Below are 22,279 nucleotides of genomic sequence, written 5' to 3' on the forward strand. Positions count from 1 at the left end.
AGGTGTTTACGTTTATTATAAACTCATATTAGTCTATAGATAGCTGCGTCAGCAGTAGCTAACAAGTTGTGGAGACTGGTTGGTAACGGAAGGCCGAAACCTCTGAGCTTACTTTCAAGAATTTTTACGTGCTGCTGTTTCTAACTCACCGTAAAAATGTATGGCGTGGATCATCTTCCTCGCGATAAACATGTGGGAACGAGGTACTTTCTGAAATTCCAGTGAGTAAGCTTGAGTTTGGAAACAGTTGGTGCGAAAATTCTCGATGTTTTTGTCTTACGAAATCGTGGCACTGCTGGCATTATTGACCGGATCGGAGCACCGTGGCTACTTTTCAGTTCCGATGCTTTCGACCAAACGCCTCAGCAGTTGGCCGTCAGTTGCTTTCTCGTCTGCAGACGCTCGCTTATCGAGGATGTCCACATCGTTATTTCAAAGGATTCAGCAGCTGTTAGCTATTGGACGTGCAGGACTGCCACCGGCGCCTCTCCATTGGCGTATTTGGGGCCTCAACCCTCTTGGGGGGACCGCAGCTCCTCCCGGAGGCTGTAGTTTCCTTTTGAATGTCGACAACGTGTAGCTCATGGAAGCATATTTTTCAATAAAGCTTAGTCATTGTTAAACATACATTACAAATCCCTAAATTCGCGTAGAAAAAATTGTAGAAAGATAGATTTTCTGGAGAGAAGAGGGAGTGACAAAGCCGCAGGACTACCTCGGTACAGCCACGAACGAAGGGCAGTCAGATTATGTGTAGTTTCCAAGATATGCCAGGTATGTTATGGCCTTACCATTGATTAGAATCAGTGAGTCTTCAACAGCCGAACCGAGCAGGCTATAAGAAGACGGGCTTCGAGGACGGCCACACAAGTGGCAGATAAGTTGCTGGCTCTGTCTACGAGGCCGGCCTCCTGTTTTGTGCACAATGAACGCCTTCTCTTCCTGCTCTCTCTTTTATTCTCCCAGAAGCGTTTCGCCTTTTTTCACTGTAAGGTATCATCGGTGGAATGTATAATGATATAGTTAATATATACTTTTGTTTCGATATGTACTATTCGTAGAATATAAAACGGTTCAATTCTCGCTTTTTGTGTAAATAAGTGATTACTTACAGTTCTTCTTGTTTTTAGTTGGCATCGGCGTTTCCTCTCATCTGGTCACACGGAGATCGCACTACCGCTCCATTTGCGAAACATAAGCGTGTTTTATGTTTCGAACGTTTTTCTTCCCCCTTTTCATTTTGTTTACCCTTGTTGTTGTGAGAAACTATCAGCCTTCTGTCACTAACATAGACATTTGATCCAAAACTGTGACCTCAAGACGTAACTACTTTGAGTTCACCGTGTATCTTACCCTGTTTGCTTATTTATGTGCATGTTGCCAACCTAACGAAGTATATGCCGAAAACTAACGCCTATTCATTTCTGTTATGCTTGTGTGCGTGTGTGTGTGCGCGCGCGCGCGCGCGCGCGTATATCTGTGTGTGTCTGTGTGTGACAGAAAGAGAGAGAGAGAGAGAGAGAGAGAGAGAGAGAGAGAGATGCATGGAATTTTTTGTTTCTTTTTTGTCCAGAGAATGGTTGAGAGTTTTTGTGTTCAGTTGATTTGAGTTTTGGTTCAAATGTTTTGTGTAGAGGCTGATGGACAGGTGGAGGTGGTGTGCTATTATTTTTATCATTACTATTATGATAATTTGATATATTACTGTAAACCATTAGTTGTTTGGCGTATGTATTTGATCATTCTACAGAGTTTTCTTTTCTGCTTTGGTTTACTGTATGTGGTAATTTTCTTGAACGGTCAGGAGATGTTTTTTATTGTTGATTCTAATTATTTTCATGTCTTCTTCTCTAGTGGTTGGTTTGTGACTGTGTTCTCTTAGGTGTTCTGCTAATGTAGAGTTTGTCCCATACTTGCACGTCCTCATCTATACCTGCTTTCTGGTATATATCTCTGCTTTTTTGCCAGTTTTGGGGTGTATTTTTGAACAGAATTGTCTGTTGTGTATGCTATGTTTATTCCTTGTCTTTTGAAAATGTTGGTGATTTTGTGTGTGAGTTTGCGTTTGTATGTCATCGTGTGTTTTCTCTTAGACTCTCCTGATTATTCTGTGTAGTTGTTATGGTACTGGGTGTTTGTGATTGTGTTTGGTTCTGTTGTGATGTTGTCAATGGTTTTGTGCTTTCTGCTTTTATTTTACTTTTAATTTCCTCGTTTAGCTTTGGGATTGTGTTACTATTGTGTCCATTGGTTTGGGCTATTTGCATTATTATGTCCAATTCTTTTAGATAGTTTTCTTTGTTGAGTGGGTCGGTGTTGAGTCTATGGAGCATATGTCGAAGCGTTGCTTGTTTTGTGAGTGTAAGTGGTTCGAGCATTGGTCGATGATAATGCCAGTTCTTGTGGTTTACGGTAAATTACAAACATATGCGTATTGTTTTGCTTCTTGATTGTTATATCCAGAAAGTATAATACATATCTAAACAAAAGTATACCGCAACTGTTACCATAGCTCCTAGTGATTATGCTTTAAAATGAAAAACGCGAAACCAGTGTGGGAGAATAAAATACAGTACAGCAAGAGAAGGCGTTTTTTATTTACGAAACAAATTACTATGTTAAGGTTATTTAGGAATTCAACAACCAGTTTCATTTTCTGCCAGAGAAACAATGTTTTCCACTTTCGTATCATCTAGGTCCATTCACATGAATTTTTGTATTTGATACTCCGTTTTTCTAGATCTTACGAGGTGAGTCGAGTGTGAGCTCACTAGTCTCGAAGTCTATTTGTCATTGTGCTTCTTTAATTATGCAAGAGCTGATGAACAGTAGTGCATGGGGACAAGATGATACGCCGAGGTGGTTATGTCAAGTCGTTATTAAGAACTCTCTAAGGCTGTGATCGTCAAACTTCTGTGCTTGAAAGCCAATGTCTGCTTCGTAGGTCAACACCTCGGACCGCATAGGAAATATGGGGGAGTAGTCACTGAAAAAGATTTTCCAGTTTTCACCAAACCATCAACAACCTATTGATAGCTTTCCACTTACACGTTTTGAATTTGCCTATTGTGAGGTAACTCGCCATAAATTTTTAAGTGAAAAAGTAACTAATATATTAGAACTACGTAAATTTTTCTGAAGGCTTACACAGTGACCAGATTTCCATACTTAAGCGAGTACTGTCGCCCGTGCCACCACAACAGGATTCCATGTTTGTTTCTCTGAATTGTGGGCGAATTTTCCAGGCGCCTTCACGCCCCAGTATCAGAAAGAATACCAAGCGGCTGCAGTAGATCGTTTTGAATCGGTATTTTGTATTAGGAAAAATACTGGGTGGCACACGAAAAACCGACCCCTAGTACTAGACTTCTCATTGTTGCGCGCCAATTCTCATCTCTTGTTTCGAAGTTGTCGCATGCATCAGCTTATTTGTTATTTCTTTATTGTCTAATTATTACACGTTTAGCAATTCGTTGTTGTGTGTGCTCGTGGCGGGCAACCGTTGGTGCGTAACTGGCGAGCCCGGTTTCTCGTGCGCCACCCTGTGTAACAGAACAGAGTCGGTTGTAAATGTTATAACTTAATAAAGTAAAAATTATTACAAAGGAATAGAATGATGGTGATAGCTTTGTGTATAAAAGGGTTTATAAGTCAGTTCTATTTGTTGTACTGTGCGTGTCTTTTGGAATTTAGTGACTGTTACTGGGATCAACACGTTGGCCACTTTTGCCAACAAGTAATGTGGCCATCTCGGCTTTAGTGATCCACAGAAGAAACTACCAAATTGGAATAAAAAAACGAGGAAGTAAATTTTTTGGCCAAAGACGTTTTAAACACTGATACTGAGAAAAGTTATTTCTCTCCTTACAAGCGTGGTAACAAAAGTAATACAAATGACTTATCCTCCGTCAGAGCACTCAAAAACAAAGTATTCAGTAATAGGTAACGGAACAAGCTTCCTCACTCAGTCTCACTCACAACAATGGCGATTTATATTAGAGGTAGTGTGACCACTCCTCGACAGGCAGCAGCACTGTAAAAAATTTGCAGTGGCCATTAATCCAGAAAAATTACTCATTGCACTGTATTACAACAGCCTTAATTTGATTGCATATTAAGTGCTACAAACGTGTACCACAGTCAAAGATGACCGTCTCTATAATGCGCATTCGCGAGTCCGTGTGAATTCCTTTTGGCATTTATACCGTAGCAGCTGATCGGCACTATATAGCCGCGCACGCTCCTCAGTTGTCAGCTTTCGAACAAAAACAATGAAATAGTCACCCTCTCGTTTCCATTAACCTCGCAGTGGCCGCGCTACGTAATACTCTCTGCCCGTGACATAAGTGACAAGCTTCACTTAGATCACGGCTGAATTCACCAACGTCAATTAAAATTAAGCGTATCTTAAAATATTACTGTCTCTCTAAGCATTTTGTTTGTTGCTGAGCAAGAAAAATACTCTCTTAACAAGCTCGTGACGTTCGTCGACATTTTAGCATTCAGCTGTTAGGTGCTGTATCTATATTATCATAAAGCACGGTTGAGCACTGCAGGCCACACGAATACCAGTTTGAAGACCGTTGCTCTGAAGTCACTGACCTTTTGACTGTACGTAGATAAGTCGAGCTTTTCAGGGATACAGAGCCAATGATTTCGTTTATCTTCCAACAAGACGATCGTGAATACGAAGCCTTTCTGCGCGCCCATTTTAACGAACGGACTAGAGTCCACTACATTCAGGTATCTTAAGTGAGTCCAGGAGCATAGGCTAAGTTTTTTTTATCTGGTGTTACTATTTCCACAAAAATGTTCTAATGAGCTTCGAAAGAAGCGTCTTTCAAATACGCTTACTTATAGTTAATTCGTCCACGGAAAAGATTAGAACCTATGACGCAATGCCTAAAATACCCTGCACTAAACGCGTGTGCGTTCCACCTTGCCAAGAGCTAGGCTTCTCTGCGGATTGCTAGTTGAAGGTGGCCGGGTTCGATTCCCGGCCGGGTCAGAGATTTTCCCCGCTCAGTGAGTATCGTCGCAATTGACATTACGCTACTGAGATAGCTATAGGGGCGCGTCCCTAAAGCCAATAAATTCAAAGTATAAAATAAGTCCCTCTATTCACTTCATTACAGTTGAGCAATTCTTCCACGATCTCATCCGCCCATTATCTGTCTGCAACGTCTCACCAACTCAGATGCGAGCAGTATGGCTGTCAGACTTAATCCATCTTCAGAGTGTCTTAGTTTGCGCACAGAGACAACAGTGCAGTGATCTATTTCATTTGTAAAGATATCTACATAATAATTTTCGTAAACATATGTCTAAAATGTGCTGTGTATAGTATGCGACGCTGGTGTGCCCGCACCGCTTCGAGCTCACATTACCTCGTACTTTTTAAGCATTCTAAGGAAGCGTAATGTGCTTGTAGTCGGAGTTTCTTACTCAGACGGCTCCTAACCTAGTACAGCAGATAGGTCACCTACAAATACGCATCGATTTTGATCAGCTTTGAATATGTTGTAGTGGACTGCAAGAGGCGCACATATTTTTTATACGTGGCCATGTTGCTGTTGTAGTGCTGGAACACTCCCTGAAAAAAATTAAGTTTAGTACAATGGTGGGAACAAAATAGCAACGCCAAAAAATGATTGTGCAGTAATAAAATTTCGGGACGTTGCAAGACCACAGTTTTAATATAAGCGCGAGATATACCTTTGCAAATGTGAAATGCTCGTACATTAATAGCCGATGTAACCGCCAGAATGTTGAATGCAGGCATGCAATTGTGCATTCAGTGTGATGTACAGGTGGCGGGTTCGTGCGTGTCGCACTTGGTCGGCCAATACAAGGACTGTTAATACTGACTGCTGCAGTTGTCGTCCGATGATCTCGTATGTGCTCGATTGGATGTGGTGATGGAGCCGGCCAAGGCGACATGTCTGCATGCTGGCTTACAACAGCGGTACACTGAGAGCGTTATATTTTTGGAACGCTGTTCCCGAGTGGCAGCACACCAGGTGGAATCACCAGAGTGACGTACGACTTCGCCGTCAGGGTGCGTGGTATAACTACGGAAGTAGTTGTCATAAGACATCGCAGCCCAGAGCATAACCGAAGGTGTAGGTCCGTGGTGTCAGGTTGGTTGCAGGCCCTCAGCTACCCTCGTCCTAGCCAACACACGGCCACGAAGACGCGACAGACCTCCAGCCTGCCCTAGCTTGACGTCACTCAAGTCGCAAGTGGAATGCACGCTGCAGGGCGTGTGGCTCCGAGCTGTCCTCGAAGTAACCGATTTGTAACAGTGAGTTGTGTCACGGTGGTGCCAACTGCTGCTGCAGATGCAGTACCATGCACAAGAGCTGAGCAGTGAACGCGATGCAGTTCCACGTGGCCTTCAGCAGCTCTGTCTTCTCGCGACCACCGCTTTCTGCAGTCACCTACCGTGGCTACGTGTCTGCCAAGCTTTTCTGCAAGACTGCAGAAGCAAATCCAGCTTCTCGTAGCCTTATTACACGACCTCGCGCAAACTATGTGAGGTGCCGACAATGGCGTCTTTACACCTTACAGGAGCTCTCCACTGACAACACACCACGTCCGATCTCAGAGGTAACTAACGCTGGCGAGCGTTACAACGCGTATTTAAAGCAAATCCGATCTGCATCGTCGCAGTGGCGCTACTGGCGCCAGCCTTATGCGACTGTCGTGAAATTTGAACAGATGTCGTTTTTCAGATGTAGAAACACGCGTACCAACTTTCGTTTATGTCGCACAACTCCTTGGTGTTGCGACTTTTTTCAGTCGGTATATTTCTGAATGAACACCGCTGAAACGGTAACAGATACTTCAAATAAAGGTTCTACTGTTTTTAAGGTACGTTAGAACGGTGTACACAGACTTCTTGTAAAAGTAATTTTTCTCGAATTCGTCTCCCGCTCTCCTTCCCCAGTATTTTGTTTTTCTTTTCGACATTTGACTGTTAGCATAACATGTAGCATCGTAAATACCAAATTCAGCCGTATGTGGTGAAGTGATACTCCAATGACATTTTTGTCAGAAATAAATATTTCTATATCGCTATACGCGCGCCCGATATGTGTTCTCTTCATTGCCAGTTGTGTTGCTTGTTTAGCAAGTCTGTGCCATAGAAATATATTCCAAATGTATATTCTAAATATATTGCGCTATATATATTTGTTATCTTTTAATTTTACGAAATATAAAATTTCCTTTGTTGTGTTTGTTTTCTTTTTACATTTGGTCTATTTTTTGTTTTCAATTTGTAGGCTTTTCAGATTCAATTATGTTATATTTGAAATTGTTTGTAAGTTTTTGTTGCATCATTATTGTAAATCTGTACAATAATGAGTAAGCCCAGAATTGTTCGGTTCAAAGCATGCTGAATAGACTTTAATTTTGCACACCAAGCACATCGGACAATTACGGTTTCGTGACAGAACTCCGGACAATTACAGTTTCGTGACAGAAGTCACATACAGGATCAGAGGTTTTAAAGCAAAAGTGAACAAGTGTCTGACATTTTGGTGGTTTCTGTTCAATGTAACAACTCTTGTACCACGCATATTTAAACAGGTTAACGAATCTGGGAGAACGAAACTGATTGTGAATGAGGGATCGAGTTTTTAGAATATTTCGTAAATACACGTTAACGACATAATGATATGATATAATTAAGACTGAAAAATATTTCAAGACAGTTTTCCACGGCCGGAATGCATAAACGTGTAATGGGTGAATCATAATGTTTGTTCCGGCAGGAATCCTTGAAATATTAACCTCTTTTCCATAATTATCGATGGTGTTAAATGTACTGCCGGAAAAAGCTGGAAAGAGGACGTGATTTTGATTCGATGACGGCATATGCCACCTGGGGTGTAGTAGATCTACTGATAAAGGTTTCGAGGTCGTCCGCCAACCCTTTAATACGGAACGCTCACAGCCAGCCGTCTCAGTGTGGTGCAGACGTGTGAGGCAGGCAGCCAACCGTACCACGGAGATGCACCCGTGCTTCCTACAGCCACCTGAGTGTATCTGAAAAGGTTCAAATGATGGCCTTCCGAGTGGTGGGATGGTCTTTTCGGAGAACTGCCACCCAAGTTGCGTCTGTTGTGGAACGGTGTCGGCATCACTCGTCACGTGAAGGTTCTCACATTCACTCACGAGGTTCTGGACATACACGCAGCACAGACGCCCGCCAGGATCGTCGTATTGTAAGGGCAGCAGCGGCAGTACGAGTTCGTACAGCTACCTCAGAGCCGCGCGGGATTAGCCGAGCGGTCTGGGGCGCTGCAGTAATGGACTGTGCGGCTGATCCCGGCGGAGGTTCGAGTCCTCCCTCGGGCATGGGTGTGTGTGTTTGTCCTTATGATAATTTAGGATAAGTAGTGCGTAAGCTTAGGGACTGATGACCTTAGCAGTTATGTCCCATAAGATTTCACACACATTTGAACATTTCTTGAGCTACCGCAGAGCAAATAAGAGGGCTTCTGATTGGAGGCGTGTCAGCACGAAGTATTGCGAAATGGTTACATGCAGTGGAAATGCGGACGCACCCCTCTAGCCAGTACACCGTCGACGTGCAGGTCTCGACTGGTACCGCCAGAGGATCACGTAAAGACGGAATGGAGCGCCGCGGCCTTCAGCTTTGAAAGCGGATCCTGTCTGCACGCAAGTGGTCATTGGCGCGTGCGACATAGACCTGGTGACAGTTATCTTGGAGAATGCATTCGTCCGAGACACACTGGCTGCAACTCTCATTTCTGGAGGAGACGCTAAGCACCACTCGGCACGTTACACCCGTTCTTTCGCCATTGTTGCAACACGGAGGTGAGGTGTTGTTCCAGCAGGATAATGCTCGCCCACACTCTGCCCGTGAAACTCAACTTAATCTGTAAGACGTGCAGAAACACCTCCAGACTTGTTTCCAATCGAGCACGTGTCGGATTCGATACAGAACTACGTGAACAGGTCTAGCGGACGTGGACGTGGATGGCACAACGTACACAGGCAGTATTCGCTGTATTGGCTGCCAGCGTCAGCGGCCGCATTGCCGCCCGTGGATTCTCCACCACGTACTGATGTGCGTTTTGCAGCATAGCTACCCCAGAACTCCTTGTCATACTGATCTGTACATGTAATCAAGTACTCCGTATGCGCTGTTGCAGCACTGAATCTTGAGTTAACGGGAAACCGCTAAAAGGCTGTACTGATTTTTTTCCGGCAGTGTAGTTTTTAGTTTTGCCCAGTTCATAAATCTAAACACAAGACGAATTTTTCATTTACCTGCTCAAACCATTTCCTCCCGAGCTCTAGTGTCAGTTTATCGGACGTAAAAGTGAACACAAGCGTGTTATCTGCTCTGTATAAATCTTCTTCTTGCCATCTATTTCTTTCAAACTGTGAGCAACGGGGACATCAAATTTCCGCTCGCAGATGTGGCTGTACCGCAAAACGAAGAGGCACGATCAGAAAGTGACGGGAATTTTTTAATTTCGCGGTCGTTATACAACCAATTTTCAAGTTTGTTTGTCTTGTTGGCTCACATGTTCCTGATGTATGTTTGCTTTTTCGGCTGTTTTGTTGTTGACCGTCGAAAAGGTTATATGTGTTTCCGAGTGCTTGGCGAATTTTTACTTTCAAAAAAGGTGGATCAAAGAATTTAAATTAAATTTTGCTCGAAATACGGAATAAAGTGCAGTACCGCATTCGAAATATTGACCGTGGCTTTTAGTGAATATACTGTGAGTAAGACAAAAGTTTACGATTGGTACAAAGTTTCAAAGCGTTTAAGACGACGACTGCCCACGACAGTGTGAAAGAAGTAAAGAAAATGTTTGTGGAAAATCGCCGAGTCACCATCAGAGAGGTTGCTGATGATGTCATATCCTTTGGCACATGCAAAGCAATTTTTTCGGATGTTTTGGGCATATAACGCGTACCAGCAAAGTTTGTTCCGAAATAATTGAATTTCGAGCAAAAACGACGTCGTATAGGTATCGCTCAGGAATTGCTGAATGGAGTCGAGAAAGATCCAGAACTTCTAAAGAAGATTATAACAGGTGATGAAACTTGGGTATGCGGGTATGACGTCGAAACCAAAGTACAGTCGCCCCAATGGAAACTGCCTGAAGAGCCAAGACCGAAAAAAATGTCACAAGTTAGATCACATGTGAAGATTCTTCTCACTGTTTTCTTCGATTACAGTAGGGTAGTACATCACGGAGGTCGTACGGTCAGCCAGGAATACTATCTGAACGTTATCCCCGTTTGCGTGAAGCATTCTGAAGAAAACAACCGGAATTGTGGCAAAACCATTCGTGGAAACTGCATCACGACAATGCTCCCGATCACATCCCAATGCTTGTTCGTGATTTTTGGCGGAAACAAAATCATCATTGAGTCGTGCGTGGCTCGTGTCCCCGCCATCATGTGTTTTACACCCTGTTTTCAACGTACTTCCACCCCACTACGTTAATTTAAATTACTGCTGCCACTGAGTTGCTGCTTTGCCTGATCGTGAGCGGCGTTAGCAGCGCGTATACATATATGCACTCTCGTAGTAAGTATCTTTGCTTGACTGCTATTACTTCCCGGTCGTTCTCTGCCGCAAGCCAGTCAGTTCGGATCGCCAGTTCGGGTCGCGAGCTCGGGTGGCCAGTCAGTTGGAACGCGTCTGGAGCTCAGTCCGGACCTGCCAGTCGGGGAGTTGCAATGCAGACTAGTGCAGTCGGGTTGGATCTGTGAGGTCTGCGTCGACACGGCTCGCCCGACCACTGCCGCCGCGCATCACTTGAGCCGGGCCACGGTCGCGGTGGATCGTCGGTCGGTCGTCCAACCGGACGACGAGTTTTGGCTCCCCGATCGTTCGTGAGTCGGCTGTGTGTGTGTGTGTGTGTGTGTGTGTGTGTGTGGGCGCGCGCGCGCGCGCATCGACTCCCGATTTGTCTTCGTTGCGTGCATAGTGACTGTTGGGTATCGTTCACGTCTTCGTGCAAGTGTTTGTCAGGTTGTGAGTGTAGTTTGACGACTACTGTAGATGTTGGCATTCTGAGGGGAGACGGAGTTATCTCAGCTCGGTGCAGTCGGCTGGGGCCGCTGGCAGCCCCTGCGCAGTGTCGGAGCGTGTGTTGAGCTGTCCGACCGGTACGAGCTTCGTGGTTCACCGACCCAGACACAGTACGTCAGAGTTGAGTAGTGGTTTCAGCTACCCCAGTCACGTTGTGGTGGTTCGCTTCGGTGGTTTGCTGTTGAGGGGGGGGGGGGGGTGTTCCGGTGAGCAACACCGATTGATTCTACTGCTGAGATTTAGCCGCCATCCGGTGCAATTAACTATTTTGGTCGACCACGATTTCAGAGCACCAGTGGAATTTTCTGTCTTGTGGCCGTTAGTGTTCTGGTTATCTGCCCTGGGCACTGACGTAAATTCAGGCAGTGTTCTTTTGAGCGAAGTTAACTATTACCCTGTGTCAAATTCAAGTATACCAATTTTCTGCCTAGTGGCGTTAGTGTTCCGGTTACCTGCCTTGGCCATTAACATAATTTCAGGCAGCATCCTTTCCTCGCCATGTTGTCGCTGTCCAACGTGGTGTGTAATTTTGACAGCGAATACTTACTCCATTGTGGATTATTACGCCGGTTCGAGTTCTCATCTACTGATTGCCGGGAAGCAAGTCGTTGTGTCGGTTGGTCCGTGGCTGTCCCCTGGTTGGGTTCCCTCACGAACGAGGCCTTCTGACTGCCACCGATGTTGTCAGCTATTTTAAATTTTAGGCTTATGGTTATTTGTTTTGTTTCTTAAAATTTTGCCAAATTAATTTTTAAATTTATTTTTAAAGCTTAAACACTGCGGCCTTCTATCTTTAAAAATTATGGTAATCTTTTTTTTTTTAATTTGGAGTTTAATTCTGGCCCTCAGCCATTGGTATTGCACCTTGCATATGTTGCTTCTTTAAATTATTTTATTGCTATCTTAATTGGATTTTTACCTTGTTGATTTTTAAGATTTCTTGTTGTTAAACATGCTGGCCTTCTGCCTTTAAAGGTCTATGGTAATATATTCCGTAGTTTTGAAATTTAATTGTAGGCCTCAGCCATTTGCGTTGCACCTTGCGTATGTTGTTTTTTGAATTATTTTATTGCTATCTTAATTGGATTTTTACCTTGTTGATTTTTAAGATTTCTTGTTGTTAAACATGCTGGCCTTCTGCCTTTAAAGGTCTATGGTAATATATTCCGTAGTTTTGAAATTTAATTGTAGGCCTCAGCCATTTGCGTTGCACCTTGCGTATGTTGTTTTTTGAATTATTTTATTCCTATCTTAATTGGATTTTTATCTTGTTAAGATTTCTTGTTGGAGGCCTTCAGCCGTGAAAGAGTTGCATTTGGCCATTTCCACAATCCTATTACCTGTTCTGGCCAGCGGATTTAGCGGGTGTCTCAATTATGTTGATACAGCCACCGTTTTCGCTGGACATGGTCACCTGAGACTTCTTTCTATTATCTAGGCTGAACTTCTTTCTATTATCTAGGCTGAAGAGAACCATGAAAAGACGTCCTTTGCCACCATTGATGAGACAACACAGAATCGCTGAAGGAGCTGAAAACCATAACGAAAATCGAGTTGCAAAAGTGCTTCCGTGATTGGAAAAAGCGCCGCACAAGTATATTATATTTGAGGGGAATTACTTTGAAAGGGACAAAGTTGATGTTGATGAATAAATAAAGATAGTTTAAAAAAAATTCCCAATTACTTTTTCATCACACCTCCGATGTGTTAAGGCGTCCAGGGATTCTGCTCGAATTTCATCTTTTGATGTTCCTCTGAAGGATAATGTTCGTCCTGCATGCATTTCCAGATTGAAATCTGGCTGGCCAGAACTATACACATTGGCCTCTTCAGTCTATACAGTTTTCGATTTCACAGTTTCCACAAATTCATAGGCTTCTCCCATCAATTCTTCTTTACTCGCTACTTGTGCTTGAGCGATGAATTTTTTGGTTTTCGTTTTAATAATCTGTTGTCTTACTTTAAAATGATGAATCCATTTTGAAGGAAGCCTTGAACAAATGTTGTGATAAGTTAATATAATCCCTCGCTTGTAAAGCCCACCTCTTCATGTCTATATCATGCGGAAATACCTGATAACGTTTCAACTATCGTCCCACCTGCAGCAATTTGTGCTTTCCATTTATACAGATTTCTCTCTTTGTGATATTTCTGTATCTATGTTTTACGGTTTCAATTTTGTCTGTACCACGGAGCCAAAATGTAACGGGTTTTTATTTATATTTTAGGTCTATGTCACGTTTTGCTGTTTTATCCGCTATTACCGTTTTTCATAATCTTCTTCATGATGATCTTCAATTAGAATAGGACTTTAAAATCTTAGAGTAATGTGGCTTTCCATAAATATGTCATTATCAACAGCATCTTTAAACAAATGTTCTAACTATGATGCAAAAGTAATTTACTTGCTAGTCATCATAGTTGCGACTTACCAAACTTGGTGCGCAGTAAATCCAAAAAATATGTGCAGGGTGGACCGTTTTAATCCATAAAGGGGAATAACTCGGAATGGAAGCGAGATACAACGAAGTGGTTTAGACAAAAGTTGTAGGTTACAAAGAGAATCACACATTTCTGGTAATGGCCGTGACCTTGAATGTGATTGATTTTAGTTCAAGTAGGGATTAATTTCGAATAGAGGAGGTATAAAGCAGAATACAGTTAGATACAAACTGGAGGGGGCGTAAGGGGTCACATATCTTTACCAATAAGCGTCTTCTTAAAGGTAACTATCGAAGGTCATTCGAAGGTTGAATTTTGTTTCATGGAAATCCCTATTTGTGTCTTCAGGTTTGGAAAGAATGAACATAGATTTGAACTTCAAGTTTTAATTAACGTTTTTATCGGTAAAAATAAATACATAACAACGTATAAATGTTATTTTGACATTTGCGAGATAGAACAAACGTAAATAAAACGTGGTTCATTGATTTAAGGTCATCGAGTAACCCGCCGCGCATTTCATTCCTCGGGATGCCCCTTCCAATTTGTATCTAACATTGTACTTTGCTGAGTTCCTTCTCTGTTTCGGGATAATCCTTACTAGAACTAAAAACATATTTGCTTGTTTGACCTTCAGAGAACCTTTCCATGACCCTGAATAATGTATCATTTTATGCGTAAAGTTTGCCATTCTTTTCGAACCTTAAATAAAGTATTAGGGTTCCCATTTAAAAGATATCCGTAACCACTTCGAAAATTCAAGGTCACGGCCATTAGTGGCAGTACGGGACCCCCTTTGCCACCTGTAACTTCTGCCAAAAATAGTTTGCTGTATCTCATCTCTATCCCGAGTTATTCCTCATTATGGACTAAAATGGTCCACCCTGTATGTGCATTAATATAACCGACAAACTGAAGGGACGGATTCCTCTGGCCACATGCCGTGTCTCCCTTGTGTGTTGCTGGCTGTGTGGTTGACGCAGCGTGCTGTAAGCAGCAGAATGGGTCGAGGTTGTGTTTGTGTACGGTCAAGCAAATGAAAACAATCGAGAGGCAGCACACATATACCAAACAAGTACACTCGCAGGTGCTAACCACATTTCAACCCCCATTTTGGGCTTTTGTGTGGTCACGGGTCCTTTTCAGACAGGCGGACGTGCAGGGATTCTTCCTCTCGACCATTTCCATCTGCTTGGCCGTACACAAATACCATCTCGGCTTGTTCCCGACCCGAATACCGGACCATTCTGACAATGCATTTCCGGGCACATGTTCATAAGATCTTTTTTCCTCCATTTACAGTCCGGAATCCGTCCCTGCTGTTTGTCGTCTGTCGTAAACTGAGAGAAACGGTAGATAGCACGCCCAACACTCAGCACACAGTGTTGCAAACTTAGTGGATTTTTCCACTAAAACTGGTGGTTTCTACCCTTCTTTTAGTGGCAAAATATTGTTTCCAGTGACTGGCGGATTTTATAGCGCTTTAGTAGAATTCAGTTTCATTTACTGAAAATTTGATCTCTCAACCACTAAGCTATTTATATATTTCGAAATTTGTTTTTCTACTTTATTTGATTTCAGCAATATTTAACTTTTACTGTGAAGACAACACTGATGCATTACAATGTGAAATCAAATGAACCATCACACTCGATAGGCTACATGCGGAGACACCTCTAGAATTAACAGTATTTAGTAGCACTTAGTTATACTTCGGAAATTGGGATTCTTTTCCTTGTCTGTATCTTTTGCAGTCCCCACCCGGAAATCCGATTGGGGGACTATTTTATCTCCGGAAAATGTTACAGAAGATACTGGCATCGTTTACATGCAGAAAATAGACATGCTATGTCATGCAGATGATATTGCTATATTCACGAAGACAAAAGAAGATCTAGAGGAAGTCCTCAGAACAATGAAAAGGATTCTGTGGAATCAGTATGGAATGAGAAAAAACAAGAAAAAGACTAAAGTGATGGTATGCTGTACAGGAGCAGAATATGAACCTCTGAGAATGAGAATTGGAAGAGAGGAGCTAGAAGTGATAGAGGAATTTACTTACCTGGGAAGCAAAATCATAAAGGGTGGTAGAAGCCGAAAAGAAATAGCGAGCAGAATACAAAAACGTCAAAATTGCATTTAATCGGAGGAGGAACTTACTTACTAGCAAGAACATCAGTCTGAAAATAAGGAAACGTATCATGAAAGCTTTCGTTTGGAGTGTGGCCCTATACGGATGTGAAACTTGGACAATGGGAAGAGAAGAGAGAGGACGGCTAGAGGCCCTGGAGATGTGGTGCTGCAGAAGAACGATGTTCAGCTGGAGAGGCAACGTAACAAATGAAGAGGTGCTTAGAAGAGGACAAACAAGAAGAGACAAACTTGTAGGACACAACATCATTGGAACAACAGCAGAAGGAGCTATTGAGGGAAGGAATCGGCGAGGGTGACCAAGGTTATCATACATCCAACAGATCATGAATGATGTTGCATGTACACATTCGTGGAAATGAAAAGGAAGGTAGACAGAAGAGAGGAATAGCGCCCTGCTGCAAACCAACCTCAGGGATTAAACACTAAAAGAAGAAGAAGAAAAGTTATGGTTCATTTCACGAGCGACTTTTACGATTCCTCTCCTAGCTCTGCCTCATTCCAATGCCGATGTTGAGAGGCTATTTAGGAGTATGAAATTGATAAAAAAACAAGCAGAGGAATACAATGAAGTTAAATATTTTAACTGCTGTATTAATAATACGCTGTGGTTTGAGGTTGGAAGGAAAATGCTGGAACGAATATGAAATTCCAAAAAACAAATCGGCACCAAAGAATCGTGTCAATCTGAAACCGATGATAATGATAATGATAATGATGATGAGGATGAGGGGGGGTGCAGACAAATGATTCATATGAAGAAGCCGAATTCATTTAAATAATTAGTTGTTGTTATAGAACCTTTTGTATGTCCTTTGCCTTGACTTGCTGATTTATTTATTGTATGTTATTTTAATGATTGTGAATATTTTATTACTTAACAATAAAGGAAACTAATTAGAAATATACTTATTGTTTTCTTTCATGATAATTACAAATTTGTGGAAATTTTAGCGATTATGAGAATAGAGGCATTTTTGTTAGTTGTTTTTGCACCTGAAGCTGATGGGAAGCTCGCTTTAACTGTTGGCAACACTGCCTTCACAGTCCAGTCAGTGATGCGAACTTGTCGTTACCATCACGGCTCACATCACTTCCCCCCTCCCCTCCCCCACACTCAGCTGCTCGGACGATGTTAGTCGGCCGAGGGAAAGAGAGCAGAATTAGAACAATATATGTAGAATTTACATTTAGACTATATTTATGTTGGGAAGACTTTTCGAACAACCAACATGACAACTGTCACTGAAAAGGATAGTTATCCGTCGCGCGTACAGCGTGTAACCGTATTGTCATATCGCTGGCTTCGTTGCGGAGTATCTTTGCGAGTGGCTGCATTGCAGAGTCAAGCACGAGACATGGAGATGCTGTGTTGTGTTGTGGGTAACTCCGCAGGGGAAAGGCATTATTATAGAAGTTAAAGTGTGGCTGAATGTACTATTATTGTGAAGTAATGAGATATGGAAGTGGCTTCAGTGGAAAGTACGTAAAGAAGTAATTATGTATGAGCATTGCCACCGTTAACGTATTTGAGTATCTGCCCGTTTGCGTGTCGTACCCTACAACATCAGAATGAAACTAATGTGAATCAGTAAAATAGTTTACCTCAAAGGAGAGTAACAAGTGCCAGTTCCTTGTAGGGAGCGTGATAACATGCGTTCGGTCATCGCGTTTCCGCGGTTACACGCACGCTCGCACGAGTGAAAACTGTGAACTGTAAATTAACTTTTATGAGCAGTGTTATATTATAGGCTGGTACCACATATCTGTGTGCACGTGACGAGGTAAGAACTTTCGTTCGACCATTCCACTTCCGCATCATCAACAATCACCCGCGTCGTGTCGGTTACGCATACGCTCTCCCTAGTTGATAATACAGGGTGTACATAAAGTTCGGGAACACTATCAATTATTTATTGCGCAAGAACTAAACATTGTACAGATGTCATACATATTGCATTTTAAAGAGAAGCTCTGAAAGTTTTTTTACAATCATTCGATATGCGGTATGCACGACGCACCGATTTCTTTCGACTCCTTATGAATGTGTCTCGCACGCGCTCCACATTCACTTCACTCACACTGGGACGAGCCCCGCGGCTAGGGCGCCGCGCCACTGATTGCCGCCGGAGGTCCGAGTCCTCCCTCGGGTATGGATGTGTGTGTTGCTCTTAGCATAAGTTAGTTTAAGTAGTCTGTAAGTCGTCTAGGGAACGATGACCTAAGCAGTTTGGTCCCCTAGGAATTCACACACATTTGAAAATTTTTGAACACTGGGACGTACGCTACTCTTTGCCGGGCACAAGCAACCCGTCGTAACGAACTTGTTGTGCCAGTGGTAAATGGCCTTCCTTGTTGGTGGCTTCTTACCGTACTTGGTTCTAAACATCCGTTGAACAGCTGTAGCACACTTGTTTTCGTCGAACTCAAACACACAGAAGCTCACTCCGCACCTGAGCTGGCCATGTTTGCGACTAGCGGTGACTATCGACTTATTACCAAACTACGCTTGGCGATATACTCAAGAAAACCTTTCGGGGTTTCTCTTCAAAATGACATATGTATGATATGTGTACGATGTTTGGTTCTTGTGCAATAAATAATTGGACGTGTTCCCGGACTTTATGTACGCCTTGCATTGTGGACAGATAATCATCGTCATTGCCTGTGGATCTATCACCGAAGGTTCGGCCAGAGTAAGACTGCGAAATACGTGTGGCGGCGTGAAGTGCAATAGTGACAGACATTAACGTCGTCAAGAATACTGTAGTAATAAGGGAATAATAATTATGACCTCTCATCAAATTAGCAAGAATGTTAATTGGCATCAACACTTACGACTTAATGTGTAAACAGTGTAACCTGCGATTTTCTTATCGTCTCAGAGTGTAGTTGTTCATACCGGACATAGGACAGTGTTGTTTTTAGTGCTGAGTGGCGCCCCTAAACCCTCTTGCATATTTATATACATGATATCAGGCAAGCCAGCAGCAGTGTCAACAGAAAAATAAATACGACCGCCGCGGGAGTGGTGTGGAGAATTCGCATGGTCATAGCGAGAACGGTTTAAGGGTCCCCCACCAGTTGTACCCCGGCGTGTTACAAGCGACATTGAGATATTTCTAGCTTATTTCTGACAAATGCATCTTTGGAATACTACTTCATCAATACATTAAATACCCTAAAACTTTTATTCGAATTTTTTTTAATAGTAACTGTCACCGTTTCAACAATATTCGTGAAGAAATATTTACCTCAATTTTTTTCAAGGGCATGTTTCACCTCCTTAATGGCTGCATGGGCAGGTATAAAAAATATGTCTCTGATTTTGCTCTACACTACAACATATTCAAAGCCTCGGGTATGTTTACTTCTTAGTGTTTCGTTTTTTTTCCGCAGTGTGAAATGCTGATAGTTTGACAGTGTTGTTATCAAGACTGGGGATATCCAGACTAAATATTCAGTTTTGCGATATTGCAATGCCTGTGTTATTCTGAATTATGATGCAGAGTTCATTCTTACAGCCGGCCGAAGTGGCCGTGTGGTTAAAGGCGCTGCAGTCTGGAACCGCAAGACCGCTACGGTCGCAGGTTCGAATCCTGCCTCGGGCATGGATGTTTGTGATGTCCTTAGGTTAGTTAGGTTTAACTAGTTCTAAGTTCTAGGGGACTAATGACCTTAGCAGTTGAGTCCCATAGTGCTCAGAGCCATTTGAACCATTTCATTCTTACATTCATGCATGTCCGAAGAAAAAGGCACTACAGCGACATCAGCCGTCATGTAATACAAGAAATGTATTCGCATTTGCGAATATGAACTACCATCTGCTGTATAATGGAATGACCACAATAAAAAATGGGACTCAGACCCCGATTTCCCCGCAAGCGATCGCCTTACCATTTGACTAACCGAGTACGGTTCATGGTCAGACCCAGACAGCCTGTACTTGTACATGCTTCATCTACACTACTGGCCATCAAAATTCCTACACCAAGAAGAAAAGCATATGATAAACGGATATTCATTGGACAAATATATTGTACTCGAACTGATATGTGATTACATTTTCACGCAGTTTGGGTGCATACATCCTGAGAAATCAGTACCCGGAACAACCACCTCTAGCCGTAATAACGGCCTTGATACGCCTGGGCATTGAGTCAAACAGAGCTTGGATGGCGTGTACAGGTACAGCTGCCCATGCAGCTTCAACACGATACCACAGTTCATCAAGAGTAGTGACTGGCGTATTGTGGCGAGCCAGCTGCTCGGCCTCCATTGACCAGACGTTTTCAGTTGGTGAGAGATCTGGAGAATGTGCTGGCCAGGGCAGCGGTCGAACATTTTCTGTATCCAGAAAGGCCCGTACAGGACTTACAACAGGCGGTCGTACAGTATCCTGCTGAAATGTAGGGTTTCGTAGGGATCGAATGAAGCCACGCGTTGTAACACATCTGAAATGTAACGTCCACTGTTCAAAGTGCCGTCAGTGCGAACAAGAGGTGGCCGAGACGTGTAACCAATGGTACCCCAAACCATCACGCCGGGTGATAGCCAGTATGGCGATGACGAATACATGCTTCCAATGCGCGTTCACCGCGATGTCGCCAAACACGGATGCGACCATCATGATGCTGTAAACAGAACCTGGATTCATCCGAAAAATGACGTTTTGCCATTCGTGCACCCAGGTTCGCCGTTGAGTACACCATCGCACGCGCTCCTGTGTGTGATGCAGCGTCAAGGGTAACTGCAGTCATGGTCTCCGAGCTGATAGTCCGTGCTGCTGCAAACGTCGTCGAACTGTTCGTGCAGATGGTTGTTGTCTTGCAAACGTCCCCATCTGTTGACTCGGGGATCGAGACACGGCTGCACGATCCGTTGCAGCGATGCGGATAAGATGCCTGTTATCTCGACTGCTAGTGATACGAGGCCGTTGGGATCCAGCACGGCGTTCCGTATTAACCTCCTGAACCCACTGATTTCATATTTTGCTAACAGTCATTGGATCTCGACCAACGCGAGCAGCAATGTCGCGATACGATAAACCGCAATCGCGATAGGCTACAATCCGACCTTTATCGAAGTCGGAAACGTGATGGTACGCATTTCTCCTCCTTACACGAGGCATTACAACAACGATTCACGGGGCAACGCCGGTCAACTGCTGTTTGTGTATGAGAAATCGGTTGGAAACTTTCCTCATGTCAGTACGTTTTAGGTGTCGCCACTGGCACCAACCTTGTGTGAATGCTCTGAAAAGCTAATCATTTGCATATCACAGCATCTTCTTGCTGTCGGTTAAATTTCGCGTCTGTAGCACGTCATCTTCGTGGTGTAGCAATTTTAATGGCCAGCAGTGTGTATTCCCGTACGGGCGAGACATTTCGCTTGCCGTATTTATCCGCTCACACCGGGCAAGCGACATTCCAGTAAAATGTCTCCCCTGCACGGGAGTATACATATGCGTGTACGATAACAGGTTGGAGGCAGGTGGTTTACGACATAGTAGGTTTGAGTCTAGACGTGAGTTGTGCACGGGTAGCCAAACAGTAAGGCGACTGGTCGTGGTAAGGGCAAGATCCGGGTTCGAGTCCCTGTCCGGCAGAAATATTCTCTGTCGTCATTCCATTATACAGCTTAACGTAGTCCATATACGTTTCTTGTTTACTGTCAATTTTCTGTAATACATTTGCCTTGGACCAAGTCCAACATTTCGCCGTGGCTGTCACCATATTGTGTCGTAGATTTTCGAGGGTGGTATTCCATGTGATAAATATTGGGTCAACTGTATTTGACACTTAGGTTCTCCATCTCCATTCAGATCAAATCCCTAAATTGCATTATTTCGTAGTATGAACGAATTTGTTACATTTGTCATAATAGTACGCGGGAGTGAGAAGTATAAATGAACTTCACCTTACTCGTTTGTCGATTGAGACGAATTTTCTTTGTTGTCGATGTTCTACATGCAGTATCAGCTTTCTCTCGGGCTGGCATCTACAGTTATTGGATCTCGTTTTTTTCCCCATAAATTATAAAACATTATTTTTAGATTTAAGCTCGAAACAAATGTTATTCTCCTTCTCAAATACAGCAAATGGAATTCTGACTGGACGGCAAACGTGTATGCGCCTTGACGTTACGTAACAACCTTAAAAACAGCCGTCTGAACACGCATACTCTAGTCATGCGTTGGTATGCCTCTACAACTTTTAGCCTCCATGCTTCGCTCTATAACCTTGAGGCCTCGAGACATGTCCTGTCAACCAGTCACTTCTTTTAGTCAAACTGGCCTTTCCTCTGCATTTCTATTCAGTATCTCCTCTCGTGTAAAAACCTCAAAATGCTGTTATCGGAACTATTTGTTTTGCTCAGCGACCGGTTTCAGTTGTAATGGTCATCTTCGGATTGATCGTGACTTGTAGTTAACAAAGGAGGACAGATCAGTCCGAAGATTGTTGTTGTTTTTACATGTTGTCAAACTTTGGAACGCTGTTATCCTCAAAGAGACCATGTCTCCCTTCACATCTCCTTTTAGTTAACCGAGATAGCCTTTTCTGTGTGGCGCCATCTTTTAACACGTTCTGTTCTCATCTT

General features: G+C 43.1%; 1 protein-coding gene across 3 annotated transcripts in view; it reads left to right on the forward strand.

The window, feature by feature from the left end:
* Positions 1-22,279, forward strand: part of LOC124596496 — an 836,705-nt gene that overhangs the window by 600,242 nt on the left and 214,184 nt on the right. The window lies entirely within an intron of this gene.

This window comes from Schistocerca americana, chromosome 2, assembly GCF_021461395.2.
Source record: "Schistocerca americana isolate TAMUIC-IGC-003095 chromosome 2, iqSchAmer2.1, whole genome shotgun sequence".
Taxonomy (NCBI): domain Eukaryota; kingdom Metazoa; phylum Arthropoda; class Insecta; order Orthoptera; family Acrididae; genus Schistocerca; species Schistocerca americana.